Here is a 12,895-nt window from a genome sequence, read left to right as displayed (position 1 = left end):
AGTTTCTGAAAATGCAACATATACATTCTATTCTTTCTCTCCTAGCCTATTGTCATCCAAAATGCAAAGTATAGAGCTGTTCTTGCTGAGTTCTCTCTCATCCACTGCACAAGCATGTAAGTTTAACTCCAATGCCTTCTTTCCTCATCAAGACTGCTCTGTACACTCTTCAACAGCAAAATTCATGCATCACCATTCAGAAATCACACCGGTGTTCTTCAAGCAGCAAAAACAGTGCCTACTGCAAATAACCAATATTTTGACATCTATGTCATTCTTAAGAATGCTTTTGCATTGTTTTGCAAGTGGAACAAAACAACTGCACTCATTACAAAGCACACTATCAAATTAATTCCATGTAGTCACATATACTGTACCCGTCCATAGCAGTGAATGACAGCACCAGGTATTTATAGCTTCCTTCTTAGAGTCTTAGTTGTGCTGTCCATTATTTTCCTTTTTATTAGAATTAGAAAAAGCTCAGGTGAAATTTAAAATAAAAAGATTTACATTTTTTGATGAAGTGAAAAGTCATAAAACTTTGAATTACCTCTCTGCAAAAAATTCAGGCCACCTTCTGAGCATGTATACATGACTTCCCTTTTATTTTGCCATCCTTAAAGAAGGTTGGGTAACCATGGGAACAAGATTATAGCTTTTAATTGTGAGTCAGTCCTCTTAAGACAGAAGCTTCAGTCTCAAAGCACTTAAAATGTGATCATATGCAGATAACTGAATAAAACATTATGTGGCACTTTGATCATATGAAAATAAATGAAATACAGCATATGGTACTTTGATCATAAAATGGTTTCTGATCTCTATATTACTTTAAATATTTTGTCCAGGTAAAATAGAACAATTTTAATTGGATATTTAATTGCTTCTTTATTTATCAGTTAAGCTTAATCAAAAAGGTACATAACCAACAACAAAATTATTACACTTCCCTTTGTGTGTATGTATGTGTACTCCTCCTTTGTTCTGGGTAAGTTTAACTTCTAACTCTGTTCTTGAGTGAAATGCAAAGGGACACTAACTACATCATTTGCTTAAAAGATTACTATGCCCTGAGCATTAAGACAATAGATTAGGAACATGTAACTTCTCAAATCTGGGTATACTTGATTTACAATGTTGTACTAGTTTCAAGTGAACAGCATAGCGATTAAGTATTTCTGCAGATTATACTCTATTCAAAGAGCTAGAGGGGTAGGGTAGGGGAAGGGGAGGGAGGCTCAAGAGGGAAGGGGATACATATATTATAGATAGATATATAGATATAGGTATAGATGGATATGCTGATTTTATTAGATAAAATTATCCTATGTATATATATCTATGTATAAATACATGCATAATTAGAAATTATATATAGTTTAAGTTATATACATAAATAATTATATATATAATTATAATGGATTTGTGTTATGCAGCAGAAACCAAGAAAAATTTTCCACCAATTAAAAATAAACAAAATTAAAAAAATTACAAAACAGTGGCTATAATTTCTTACACTATACAATATATCCCTGTAGGTCATCTATTTTACACACAGTAGCCTATCCTTCTTAATTGCATATCCCTAAACTCCCTCTTAGGAGAAGGCAATGGCACCCCACTCCAGTACTCTTGCCTGGAAAAGCCCATGGACACAGGATCCTGGTAGTCTGCTGTCCATGGGATCGTGAAGAGTCGGACACGACTGAGCGACCTCACTTTCACTTTTCATTTTCATGCATTGGAGAAGGAAATGGCAACCCACTCCAGTGTTCTTGCCTGGAGAATCCCAGGGATGGGGGAGCCTGGAGGGCTGCCGTCTATGGGGTTGCACAGAGTCAGACACGACTGAAGCGACTTAGCAGCAGCAGCAAACTCCCTCTTAGGCTGGGACGAGCTCAAGCGGAGAGCAGCCGAGATGATATACTCCCCTGTTCAAGGTCAGAGAAATCACAGTAAGATGGTAGGAACAGGCAGAGGGCATCAGAGGCCACACAGACAGAAATCACAATCACAGAAAAGTAACCAATCTAATCACATGGATCACAGGCTTGTCTAACTCAAAGACACTATGAACCATACCATGTAGGGCCAACAAAGACAGACGGGTCATGGTGGAGAGTTCTGACAAAATGTGGTCCAGTGGAGAAGGGAATGGCAAACCACTTCCGTATTCTTGCCTTGAGAACCCCATGAACAGCATGGAAAGGAAAAAAGATAGGACACTGAAAGATGAACTCCCCAGGTCAGCAGGTGCCTAATATGTTACTGGAGATCAGTGGAGAAATAACTCCAGAAAGAATGAAGGGATGGAGCCAAAGCCAAAACAGCATCTGGGTGTGGATATGATTGGTGATAGAAGCAAAGTCTGATGCTGTGAAGAGCAATATTGCATAGGAACCTGGAATATTAGGTCCAGGAGTAGAGGAAAATTGGAAGTGGTCAAACAGGACATGGAGGGTGAAGATCAATGGTTTAGGAATCAGTGAACTAAAATGGACTGGGATGGGTGAATTTAACTCAGATGACCATTATATCTACTACCATGGGCAAGAATCAGGGTCATCAAAAGAGTCCGAAAGGCAGTACTTTGATGAAACCTCAAAAATGACAGAATGAGCTCTGTTTTATTCCAAGGTAAACCATTCAATATCAGCTCAATTCGGTTCAGTTCAGTTCAGTCACTCACTCGTGTCTGACACTTTGCGACCCCATGAACTGCAGCATGCCAGACCTCCCTATCCATCACCAACTCCCGGAGTCCACCCAAATCCAAGTCCATTAAGTCAGTGATGCCATCCAACCATCTCATCCTCTATCATCCCCATCTCCTCCTGCCCTCAATCTTTCCCAGAATCAGGGACTTTTCAAATGAGGCAGCTCTTCGCATCAGGTGGTCAAAGTATTGGAGTTTCAGCTTCAACGTCAGTCCTTCCAATAAACACCTAGGACTGATCTCCTTTAGGATGGACTGATTGGATCTCCTTGCAGTCCAATGGACTCTCAAGAGCCTTCTCCAACACCATAGTCCAAAAGCATCAATTCTTTGGTGCTCAGCTTTCTTTATAGTCCAACTCTCACATGCACACATGACTAATGAAAAAACCATAGCTTTTACAAGACTAACCTTTGCTGACAAAGTAGTGTCTCTGCTTTTCAATACGCTGTCTAGGTTGGTCATAACTTTCTTTCCAAGGAGTAAGCGTCTTTTAATTTCATGGCTGCAATCACCACCTGCAGTGATTTTGGAGCCCCCAATAATAAAGTCAGCCACTGTTTCCCCATCTATTTGCCATGAAACGAGGGGACTGAATGCCATGATCTTAGTTTTCTGAATGTTGAGCTTTAAGTCAACATTTTCCACTCTCCTCTTTCACTTTTATCAAGAGGCTCTTTAGTTCTTCACTTTCTGCCATAAGCATGGTGTCATCTGCATATCTGAGGTTATTGATATTCCTCCCAGCAATCTTGATTCCAGCTTGTGCTTCCTCCAGGCTAGTATTTCTCATGAATACTCTGCATATAAATTAAATAAACACAGTGACAATATACAGCCTTGATGTACTCCTTTTCCTACTTGGAACCAGTCTGCTGTTCCATTTCCAGCTCTAACTGTTGATTCCTGACCTGTATACAAGTTTCTCAAGAGGCAGGTCAGGTGGTTTTGTAGTCCCATCTCTTTCAGAATTTTCCACAGTTTATTGTGATCCACACAGTCAAAGGCTTTGGCATAGTCAATAAAGCAGAAGTAGATGTTTTTCTGGTACTCTCTTGCTTTTTTGATGATACAGCAGATGTTGGCAACTTGATCTCTGGATCCTCTGCCTTTTCTAAATCCAGATTGAAAATCTGGAAGTTCACAGTTCACATATTGCAGAGGCCTAGCTTGGAGAATTTTGAGCATTACTTTGCTAGCGTGTGAGATGAGTGCAATTGTGCAGAAGTTTGAGCATTCTTTTGGATTGCCTTTCTTTGGGATTGGAATGAAACCAAACCTTTTCCAGTCCTGTGGTCACTGCTGAGTTTTCCAAATGCTGACATATCAAGTGCAGCACTTTCACATCCTCATCTTTCAGGATTTGAAATAGCTCAACTGGAATTCCATCACCTCAACTAGCTTTGTTCTTAGTGATGCTTCCTAAGGCCCTTTTGATTTCACATTGCAGGATGTCTGGCTCTAGGTGAGTGATCACACCATCATGATTATCTGGATCATGAAGATCTTTTTTGTACAGTTCTTCTGTGTATTCTTGCCACTTCTTCTTAATATCTTCTTCTTCTGTTAGGTCCCTACCATTTCTATCCTTTATTGAGCCCATTATCCAAGTCTAAGCAGTAATGGTGAAGAAGCTGAAGTTGAATGGTTCTATTAAGACCTACAAGAACTCTTAGAATAAACATGCAAAAAAGATGTCCTTTTCATTATAGGGGACTGGAATGCAAAAGTAGGAAGTCAAGAAACAACTGGATTAACAGGCAAATTTGGCCTTGGAATACAGAATGAAGTAGGTATAAGGCTCATAGAGTTTTGCCAACAGAACACACTGGTCTCTATGACCCTCTTGCAACAAAACGAGAGAAGACTCTACACATACACATCACCAAATGGTCAACACCGAAATCAGATTGATTATATTCTTTGCAGTCAAAATTGGAAAATATCTATACAGTCAGTAAAAATAAGACCAGGAGCTGAGTGTGGCTCAGATCATGAACTCCTTATTGTCAAATTCAGATTTAAATTAAATAAAATAGGGAAAACCACAGACCATTCAGGTATGATCTAAATCTAATTTCATACGATTATACAGTGTAAGTGGGAAATAGATTTAAGGGACTAGATTTGATAGACAGAGTGACTGATGAACTATGGCCTGAGGTCCATGACATCATACAGGAGACAGGGATCAAGGCCATCCCCAAGAAAAAGGAATAAAAAAAACACAACAAAACAAATAGCTTTCTGAGGAGGCATTTCAAATAGCTGTGAAAAGAAGAGAAGCCAAAACCAAAGTAGAATAAGAAAGATACACCCATTTGAATGCAGAGTTCCAAAGAATAGCAAGGAGAGATAAGATGGCTTTCCTCAATGATCAGTGCAAAGAAATAGAAGAAACCAAGAATGGGAAAGGGTAGAGATCTCTTCCAGAAAAGTAGAGATACCAAGGGAACATTTCATGCAAAGAAAGGTTTAAAAAAGGATGGAAATGGTATGGACCACACAGAAGGACAAGATATTAAGAAGAAGTGGCAAGAATACACAGAAGAACTGTACAAAAAAAGATCTTCATGACCCAGATAATCACGATGGTATGATCACTCACACTCACCTAGAGCCAGACATCCTGGAATGCGACATGAAGTGGGCCTGAGGAAGAATCACTACAAACAAAGCTAGTGGAGGTGATGGGTTCCAGTTGAGTTATTTCAAATCCTGAAAGATGATGCTATGAAAGTGCTGTACTCGGTATGCCAGCAAATTTGGAAAACTCACCAGTGGCCACAGGACTGGAAAAGGTCACTTTTCATTCCAACCCCTAAGAAAGGAAATGCCAAAGAATCTTCAAACTACTGCACAATTGCACTCATCTCATACGCTAGTAAAGTAATGCTTGAAATTCTATAAGCAGGGATTCAACAACACATGAACCGTGAGCTTTCAGATGCTCAAGATGAATTTAGAAAAGGCAGAGGAACCAGAGATCAAATTGCCAATATCTGCTGGAACATCAAAAAAGCAAGAGAGTTCCAGAAAAGCATCTATTTCTGCTTTATTGACTATGCCAAAGCCTTTGACTATGTAGATCACAACAAATCTTGGAAAATTGTGGAAGAGATTGGAATACTAGACCACCTGACCTGCCTCTTGAGAAACCTGTATACAGGTCAGGAAGCAACCGTTAGAAATGGACAGGGAACAACAACAGACTGGTTTTATATAGTAAAAGTACTGTCACCCTGCTTATTTAACTTATATGCAGAATACTTCATGAGAAACGGTGGGCTGGAGGAAGCACAAGCTGGAATCAAGATTGCCAGGAGAAATATCAATAATCTCAAATATGCAGATGATTCCACCCCTATGGCAGAATTTGAAGAACTAAAGGGCCTCTTGTTGAAAGTGAGATAGGAAAGGGGAAATGTTGGCTTAAAGCTCAACATTCAGAAAACTAAGATCATGGCATCCAGTCCCATCACTTCATGGCAGATAGATGGGGAAATAGTGGAAACAGTGGCAGACTTTATTGTTTTTTGGCTCCCAAATCACTGGAAATGGTGACTGCAGCTATGTAATTAAAAGATGCTTACTCCTTGGAAGGAAAGTTATGACCAACCTAGACAGCATATTAAAAAGCAGAGACATTACTTTGCCTACAAAGGTCTGTCTCGTCAAGACTGGTTTTTCCAGTAGTTGTGAATGGATGTGAGAATTGGACTATAAAGAAAGCTGAGCCCTGAAGAATTGATGCTTTTGAACTGTGATGTTAGCAAAAAGTTTTGAAAGTCCCTTGGGCTGCAAAGAGATCCACCCAGTCTGTCCTAAAGGAAATCAATCCCGAATATCCATTGGAAGGAATGATGCCAGAGCTGAAACTCCAATACTTTGGCCATCCTAAAGAGAACAGCTGACTCATTTGAAAAGACCCTGATTCTGGGAAAGATTGAAGGTAGGAGGAGAAGGGGATGACAGAGGATGAGATGGTTGAATGGCATCACTGACTCAATGGGCAAGAGTTTTGGTAAACTCCAGGAGTTGGTGATGGACAGGGAGGCTTGGCATGCGGCAGTCCATGGGGTCGCAATGAGTCGGACACAACTGAAATCTACTGAATCCCCCTTTCCCTCTTTCTCTTATTGCTTTTGCTTTCAGAGACAGATCCCAAATATAGTCCTGTGACATGTCAAAGTGTGTTTAGCCTGTTCTTATCTAGGAAGTTTATGGTTTCTAGTCTTACATTTAGGTCTTTAACCATTTTGAATTCATTTTTGTGAGGTAGTGTTCTAATCTCAGTCTTTTACATAGAGCTGTTCAATTTTTCCATCACCGCTTATTGAACAGACTGTCTTTTCTCCACTGTATATTCTTCCCTCCTTTCTCATAGCTTAAAAAAAAAAAAAAAAAAAAGAAGAGAAGAAAAATTGATCCTAGTTGCAGGAGTGTGTTTCTGTACTGTGTATTCTGTAGAGTTGCTCCCAGTTCCTAGATAAACTTTCAAGCTTAAATCACCATATGCTCACAAGGGGTATTCAGGCTCTTACTGTGACAAATGAAATTCTGTTAAGTAACATTTGTACAAGTAATACCAGATATTCACAAACTCCTTTTTAAAAATATATTGTGTGTTTATTTATTTTGGCTCTGCCAGGTCTTCACTGCTGTGCACATAACTTTCTCTAGCCACAGAGAGCAGGGCTACCCTCTAGACACCGTGTGTGAACTTCTCATTGTGGTAGCTCCTCTGTTGCAGAGCATAGACTCTCCACTCCTGGGCTTCAGCAGGTGTGAGGCTAGGGCTTAGTTGCCCCATGGTATGTGGAGTCTTCCTGCCCCAGGGTCCCAATCTGTGTCCCCTACTTTGGCAGGCAAATTCTGAACCACTGGGCCACCAGAGAAACCCCCCATACTTCTTTTGAATACACACTCAAACCTAGGAATACAGCCATCATTTTCTTAAAGCTTTTAACATGTTTATATCTTACCCTAGGTATTTGACTGTACCAACATATAATAATGTTTTCATACTAGTGAGGTAACATTATGTGTAACTAGAAAACATAAAATGAAGTTTGACTCAATTCTCTTGTACCCACTTTTGGATTGCCATTATATGCATAGTTAATCATTTGTTTTCTAAAAAACTTGAATAACTTCAATTTTATTTAAGACATGTAAGTGCATAATATTTGACCCTGATGGAACTGTAGGATCTGTAGATATACTTCTGAATGATAAAGGTTTGTGAGATTGATGGCACTCTTAAAACTGATAAATTAAATTTTCACTAAAATTTAAAGACTGACTTTAATAGAAATATTATTTCATATTATCTAGATCACTAACATCTTAAAAATATCTACAAAAACCATCAGTAGGCAGGATTTTGTGACTATTGCCCTAGGAGTCATTTCAAAGTTTCCCCAGAATCAAGTGGCTTTTTATTCTATCTACACTTTTCTCCACCAGATGGTTCAATCTTTCTGTGGGTTACAAGATCTTCAGATTCTGTGTAACTGTCATTTCTCAGCACTCTCCTAAGCAGCAGACCAATATCCAGAATTAGGCATCTGAGCTCATAATAGTCATCCTTCAATGACAAGGACGTCCTTCAATGACACACTGATCCAATTTTTTTTTTTTTTTTAAGTAAGAAGCAGAGATAAGGCTGTCTTCTGGAATGCAAACTTACTGCATTCCTGCACTTTCCCCATATCTCCATAGAATAAAGAGGAGATTGTTGTTCAGTCACTGAGTTGGGTCTGACTCTTTGTGACCCCATGGACTGTAACCTGCCAGGCTTCTCTGTCTACAGAATTTTCTGAGCAAGTGTCCTGGAGTGGGTTGCCATTTCTGACTCCAGGGGATCTTCCCGACCCAAGGATTGAACTCACATCTCCTGCTTGGCAGTCAGATTCTTTTCTGCTGAGCTACCTGGGAAACCCACTTTTTAAAATATCTATGCAGGCTTAAAGTCTAGCTGGAAAACTTACCTTGACAGTAACTGATGCTCTTGCTATTTATTTTATAAGGTATTCATTAGCATTATATACAAATAAATATTTCAAGGGATAAATTTTGAGCTAATTAGATTTATTTTCCATAAAAAAAGTGGAACCATGAAATACATGTTGGTGCTCAGGCATCACAGAGTTACATTTTGTACAGTGTCTTTCCCATGGATAGCTTTCTCTTCAATGCCATCACTGACTTGCTTTTTGCTGAGTATAGTAGATTTATTTTATTTTTAACTTAATATCTTAAAAACTTTATACATCTGTGGAAACTTCTTTTTGTGTATGTATATGTTTTATTTCTGATTATCCTGTTAGGAAATAAATAAATTATGTAATAATTTGCACCAGAGATAGACTTTTGCATTTCAATAGTTATCTTTTGATTAGGTGTAAATTGAGTATTCATCAAAGGGACATTGCAGTTTATGTGATATAGGATAAGATCTATATTACCACATGCCACTTAACTCAAATATGACCAAAAGAAACTCTATAAAAGGATAATTTTAAATGAGATAGCTATTTTTGTTAATTATCAAGTTATCTCATAAAGATAATACTCAATTTTTGTCAATTCAGCTTTCCACATATCATGATTTTATTAGATAAATTTATCATACACTCCTTAATTAAACATTTTCAAAGACTTCAACATCAAAGATAGAATGAAATAATTAATTACAAAAATCTATTAAATTGTATTAAAAATACTTATTAGTAACAGCATTGTTTTCAGTTAATTTTCTTGTTTTACTCTTCTAATAAATTTTTTAGAGCACAAATCTTTGTAATGGTTGGTCAGGCTGGCAGAACAGTTTCTGTTACATAGTAGATAGTCATTAAATATTTGTGGATAGATGACCAAATAAATGAAGATTCTTGATTATACCTTAAAATGTAAATTTAAAAATAAATCAATTTTATAAATGAATAGGTTAATGATTAGGTTAATAATTTTAAAAAATCATTATTTTTTAGATTGTGAACATTTTACTGCATGTCATCTATCTAAGGATTAACCTCAGTGTGCTAATATGTTACTCTAACAAGTTTATTTGAAATAATAAAGCAAATACATGCAATCAACTGTAAGTTAAGAATCTAGGAAAAACAGGACATTTACTTGCCCACTTCTTTTGCTAAGATCTATGTGCAGGTTTTTTTTTTTTATATTGGAGAATGAAAAATATGTTGATTCATTAAACAGCTATAATGTCTATTGATTTCTCTTGAGATTCAGTAAGAAATAACATAATTGGACAACATTTTTCAAAGGGATTTCATTACACTAAAAAAAAAATGCAGGAAAGAGTTCTCAATCCTTTGTAATTTATTCATCAATTATCTCTCAGGTTAATCATTGCTTATGGTACTTATCCTTTCAGCAATAATTGCACTATATGCTATTTAAATTTAAGGTAAATTTAAATAAGCACCAAAGATTATTGTTAATGAGACACATTGGACATTCACTTTGCATGGTTAGGTCTGTCTCAAAAGATGGCAGCATTAGCACAACAAATTTGTGGATTAAAAAGATAAAATGAAAATACTTTCCAGAATGCTGGACAGTTACATTTAATGTTACATCTTCTTTCACAATTTTATGGTTAAATGTTTACAATTTATTTGCTTGATTTTTCTTCCCAAAGATTTACTATTGCAAATAAGTTTCCTCCATCTTCCTTTATGTCAATAATGATGCATGGAAAGCTAGAGAAATTGCAACTGGAGGTTCAGACATGCAATTAATTAGGACTTAAAACTGAATTGACATCTTTTGATCAAAATTAATAAACAGAAGTTCACTGTTATCCACTTTAAAATTATGTAAAGGAAAATGATGCCCAAAGTTGCCAACTCTAGGTAATAATTCTCTGGAGGGTGCTGCTAGCAGAGGAAGATATCTAAAAACAATAAATTATAGATTTTTAAGATAGATAAAGAAAAGACTCATGTGAAAGGGTATAATTAAAACTATGGGTGTTAATAGAATAGTCTTTGTGAATTGTTAACTATAGAATCAATATTCGATCTGAAAATTAGTATTTTCTCACCACTACAGAAGATATTTAGATCATAATTTTTAAATAACAGATTCTTATTATATAAGGCCCTTGGGGAAATATATCTATCAATAAAAACTTTTATGTTTATGATAAAACATAACTAAAAGATGTTAAATAAATAGCATAAATAAACAGTGACATAATGTTTGTGAGAATGACTCAATATTTGGAAGATATAAGTTTTATTGAATTGGTCTATAAAGGAAATTCCCTCCAAAATTAAAAAAAAATATATATTCTAAGAGTGACAAGCCTTTTTTAAAGTTTTGGTGAAATAGCTCAGAAGAAAAAGATCAAGTCTTTCCTGAAAAATTATCTAGCTTTGTCTGCATTACATAAAGGAAAGCTTACCAATAGACTGATTATCAGAAAACAAGGTCCAGAAACGGATCCACAGATAAATGAAGATTTGATGCATCATAGGGTGTCACTAACAATAAATGGAGAATACAAGTTTAAAAAAAATTGGTAGGAAAACATGATATCAGTTTCAATAAAGACTTTAAAAAAATGGTCCACATCAAAAAATCTTAAAAACTGGAAATAAGACTGCCATATGACCCAGCAATCCCACTGCTGGGCATCCACAATGAGGAATCCAGATCTGAAAGAGACACGTGCACCCTAATGTCCATTGCAGCACTGTTTACAATAGCCAGGACATGGAAGCAACCTAGATGCCCATCAGCAGATGAATGGATAAGGAAGCTGTGGTACATATACACCATGGAATATTACTCAGACATTAAAAAGAATACATTTGAATCAGTTCCAATGAGGTGGAAGAAACTGGAGCCTATTATGCAGAGTGAAGTAAGCCAGAAAGAAAAACACCAATACAGTATACTAATGCATATATATGGAATTTAGAAATATGGTAACGATCACCCTGTATGCGAGACAGCAAGAGAAATGTATTGAACAGTCTTTTGGACTCTGTGGGAGAGGGCAAGAGTGGGATGATATGGGAGAATGGCATTGAAACATGTAAATTATCATATGTGAAATGAATTGCCAGTCCAGGTTTGATGCACGAGACAGGGTGCTCAGGGCTGGTGCACTGGGATTACCCAGAGGGATGGGATGGGGAGGGAGGTGGGGGATGGGAGGCAGGTGGGAGGGGGATTCAGGATGGGGAACACATGTACACCCAGGGAGCATTCAAGTCATTGCATGGCAAAACTAATACAATATTGTAAAGTAAAATAAATAAATAAATTAAAAATGGGAAAAAAATCAGAATAATAGAAACTAAATAACCTACTGGGATATATTGTACAGCACAGGGAATATGTTCAATATTTTATAATAACTTGGTGTAAAATGCAAAAAAACCTGAATCACTATGTTGTACACTTGAAACTAATACAATATTGTAAACCAAATGACTCTCAGTTAAATATGAATAAAATACTCTTCTGTTTTTTTCTTATTCCCTAGCTTTCAACTTTAAAAATAAATTCATCCATATCTACTACTGTGAGCAGAAATACCTTAGAAGAAATAGAGTAGCCATTATGGTCAACAAAAGAGTCTGGAATGCAGTACTTTGATACAATATCAAAAACAACAGAATGATCTCTGTTTGTTTCCAAGGCAAACCATTCAATATCACAGTAATCCAAGCCTATGCCCCAACCAGTAATGCTGAAGAAGCTGAAGTTGGACTGTTCTATGAAGACCTGCAAGGCCTTTTAGAATTAACACCCAAAAAAGATGTCCTTTTCACTATAGGGGACTGGAATGCAAAAGTAGGAAGTCAAGAAACACCTGGAGTAATAGGGAAATTTGGCCTGGGAGTATGGAATGCAGCAGGGCAAAGGCTAATAGAGTTTCGCCAAGAGAACACACTGGTCATAGCAAACACCCTCTTACAACAACACAAGAGAAGACTCTACACATCGACATCACCAGATGGTCAACACTGAAAACAGATTGATTATATTCTTTGCAGCCAAAGATGGAGATGCTCTATACAGTCAGCAAAAGCAAGACTGGGAGCTGACTGTGGCTCAGGTCATGAGTCCCTTATTGCCAAATTCAGATTTAAACTGAAGAAAGGAGGGAAAACCACTAGACCATTCAGGTATGAC

This window comes from Muntiacus reevesi, chromosome 17, assembly GCF_963930625.1.
Source record: "Muntiacus reevesi chromosome 17, mMunRee1.1, whole genome shotgun sequence".
Taxonomy (NCBI): Eukaryota; Metazoa; Chordata; class Mammalia; order Artiodactyla; family Cervidae; genus Muntiacus; species Muntiacus reevesi.
Note: the sequence above shows the minus strand (reverse complement) of the source record.